This window comes from Arachis ipaensis, chromosome B1, assembly GCF_059453495.1.
Source record: "Arachis ipaensis isolate K30076 ecotype BB chromosome B1, ASM5945349v1, whole genome shotgun sequence".
NCBI classification, from domain to species: Eukaryota; Viridiplantae; Streptophyta; class Magnoliopsida; order Fabales; family Fabaceae; genus Arachis; species Arachis ipaensis.
This window is the reverse complement of record NC_142436.1, coordinates 60004873-60008506: the sequence shown is the minus strand read 5'-3', so window position 1 is coordinate 60008506 and position 3634 is coordinate 60004873.

The following is a 3634-nucleotide window of genomic DNA, read 5'->3' as shown; positions in this document are numbered from 1 at the left end:
CCAAATGAATTTAGACATGGCTTTACAGCCAGTCAGGCTTCAACATGCTTCATGAAACACTAGAATTCATTCTTAAAAATTCTAAATAAAAATATATTTTATTTTATATTATTTTTGAAAATAAAATAAGAAGAAAATTACCCAATCTGAGCAACACGATGAACCGTCAGTTGTCCAAACTCGAACAATCTCCGGCAACGGTGCCAAAAACTTGGTATGCGAAATTGTTACTCAGGTTGTAAAATTTGTTGTTCGTTCTCTCCCTGGCAATGGTGCCAACAAACTGGTGCACAATACCATGGTCCAAACATAACTTCATAACTTCGCACAACTAACCGGCAAGTGCACTGGGTCGTCCAAGTAATAAAACCTTACGTGAGTAAGGGTCGATCCCACGGAGATTGTTGGTATGAAGCAAGCTATGGTCATCTTGTAAATCTCAGTTAGGCGGATAATAATTGATTATGGAGTTTTCGAAAATAAATAATAAATAAACAAAAAATAAAGATAAAAATACTTATGTAACTCATTGGTGAGAATTTCAGATAAGCGTATAGAGATGCTTTCGTTCCTCTGAACCTCTGCTTTCCTGCTGTCTTCATCCAATCCATCCTACTCCTTTCCATGGCAAGCTTTATATAGGGCATTACCGTTGTCAATGGCTACATCCCATCCTCTCTGTGAAAAAGGTCCAAATGCTCTGTCACGGCATGGCTAATCATCTGGAGGTTCTCGATCATACTGGAATAGGATTTACCCTCCTTTTGCGTCTGTCACTACGCCCAGCACTCGCGAGTTTGAAGATCGTCACAGCCATCCCTTCCCAGATCCTACTCAGAATACCACAGACAAGGTTTAGACTTTTCGGATCTCAGGAATGGCCATCCATGGGTTCTAACTTGTACCACGAAGATTCTAATATCTCGGACTCGGTCCTCTGTATTAGATATCTAAGAGATACTCATTCTAGCTTGTTTGCATGTAGAATGGAAGTGTTTGTCAGGCACGCGTTCATAGGTGAGAATGATGATGAGCGTCACATAATCATCACATTCATCATGTTCTTGGGTGCAAATGGATATCTTAGAAGCAGAATAAGTTGAATTGAATATAAAACAGTAGTACTTTGCATTAAATCATGAGGAACAACAGAGCTCCACACCTTAATCTATGGAGTGTAGAAACTCTACCGTTTGAAAATACATAAGTGATGAAGGTCCAGGCATGGCCGAATGGCCAGCCCCCAACGTGATCAATAGATCAAAAGATAATCCAAAGATCCTAAGATGAAAATACAATAGTAAAAAGTCCTATTTATACTAAACTAGTTATTAGGGTTTACAGAAGTAAGTAATTGATGCATAAATCCACTTCCGGGGCCCACTTGGTGTGTGCTTGGGCTGAGCTCGAAGTTTAGATGTGTAAAGGCTTCTTTTGGAGTTGAACGCCAAGTTGTAACGTATTTTTGGCGTTCAACTCTGGTTCATGATGTGTTTCTGGCGTTTAACTCCAGACTGCAGCATAGAACTGGTGTTCAACGCCCTTTTGCGTCGTCTAAACTCGGCCAAAGTATGGACTATTATATATTTCTGGAAAGCCCTGAATGTCTACTTTCCAACGCAATTGGAAGCGCGCCATTTTGAGTTCTATAAATCCAGAAAATCCACTTTGAGTGTAGGGAGGTCAGAATCCAACAGCATCAGCAGTCCTTCTTCAACCTCTGAATCTGATTTTTGCTCAAGTCCCTCAATTTCAGCCAGAAAATACCTAAAATCATAGAAAAATACACAAACTCATAGTAAAATCCAGAAATGTGAATTTAACATAAAAACTAATAAAAACATCCCTAAAATAACTAGATCCTACTAAAAACATACTAAAAACAATGCCAAAAAGAGTATAAATTATCCGCTCATCAGCTTGATTTACATTTCCTGCAAATTTAGATCTTCTGCAATTATTCTAAGTTCTAATTTACTGCTTTCTTTATTCTCTAGCACCCAGCCCCCTTTCATTTCATGCAATTTACCTTTCTTGTCATTTAAGATTTTGCCAATTTACATTTCTTGCTCTTTACATTTCTACTCAATTACTTTCTGAAACTTTAAATTTCTTGTCATTTGCATTCTGTTATCCAATTCTCATTCAATACACCAATGTTAGCTTGACTAAATTAATCACCTCACTAAAGTTGCTTGATCCATCAATCCTTGTGGGATCGACCTCACTCTTGTGAGTTATTACTACTTGATGCGACCCGGTACACTTACCAGTGAGTTTGTGTGAAATCATTTTTTCCTCATCAGAGCACTCTGGATGGAATGTCAAAGTTAAACGCCAGTGAAGAAGCCCTCACTGGGCGTTCAACGCCCTAAGAGGGGAGCATTTCTGGCGTTGAACGCCAGCGAGGGAGCAGCCCCTGGGCATTCAAACGCTAGTGCAAGAGAGCAGGGAACCTGGATTCCCTAGCCTCTCAGGACCTGTGGGTCCCATATCATCTTCACCTACCCTACCTATCCCACCTACTTTCACACTTCCCCATACACACTTCTCCATAAACCCTTGTGATGACATGTCATCATGTCATGTTTTTCTATGCTTTTTCATACAAGAAATTGATGATTAGTGCTTAAATATTGCATTCTTTTGTGCTTAAATAGAATATTTCTTTAATCTTTTGTTTTTATAAACTTTGTAGGAAATAAGAAGAAAAAGAAGCAAAAAAAGCACAAAATAAGCTAAAAAGAAGAAAAGAGGAATTTTGGGTACGCTTTGAAGATTGAGCACGCTTTGGAACCTTAGGCCACGCTTTTAAAAGCATGGCCCATGACCATGAAGCCAAGGAATGAAAGAAACAAAGGCTAGCGCTCATTAAAGGGAGCACTACGCTCAATTTTTTTCACTTTTTCGGGCTTTTCTTTAAGCCTTGTGACAGCATGACCATGCCTCCTTCAAAGGGCCATAACTTGAGCTACAGATGTCCAATTGATGCGCTTCTAGTTACGTTGGAAATTTGACATTCAGAGATTTCCAACAATATATAGTAATCTATATTTGGCATGAAATTAAAGCATAAGTAATAGGCATCTTTAAGGCCCAAAAACTAACCAAGCAAGTGCTCTCACTAAGGCTCGAAGAGGGGAACCAAGCAAATGAAGAGTAGCGCTAAAAAACTCAAGCATAGCGCTCCCTTTCCTCAACTTTTTCGTGCCTCCCATTCTAGGGAAGCAAGGCACACAACCAAGCATGCACTGGCCAAGGCTCGAAGAGGGGCACCAAGAGGAAAGCAAGGAGCGCTCAACAAAGGCCCAAGCAAGGAGCGCTCAAAGAAGTGAGCACTACGCTCACAAGTGTGAGCATTTTCGTGCTCTCTTGGCAAGGATAGCTGGGTTCAAAGCTGGCCTAGGGAAGCAATAAAGTGTAGCGCTCAAAGGGTGAGTGGAACGCTCAAAATATGAGCGCTAGGTGCATGCCATGCTATGGGCAAGGAGCAATGCACACAAGGGATGCCACAAGGAGTGAACGCTACGTTCACTAAAGAGCACAGAACGCTCCCCTAGAAGGTTCCCACACACCAAACCAACTTGAACCAAGCACCTGACCTATGCCACTTGAACCAAGGCCACCTAGATCC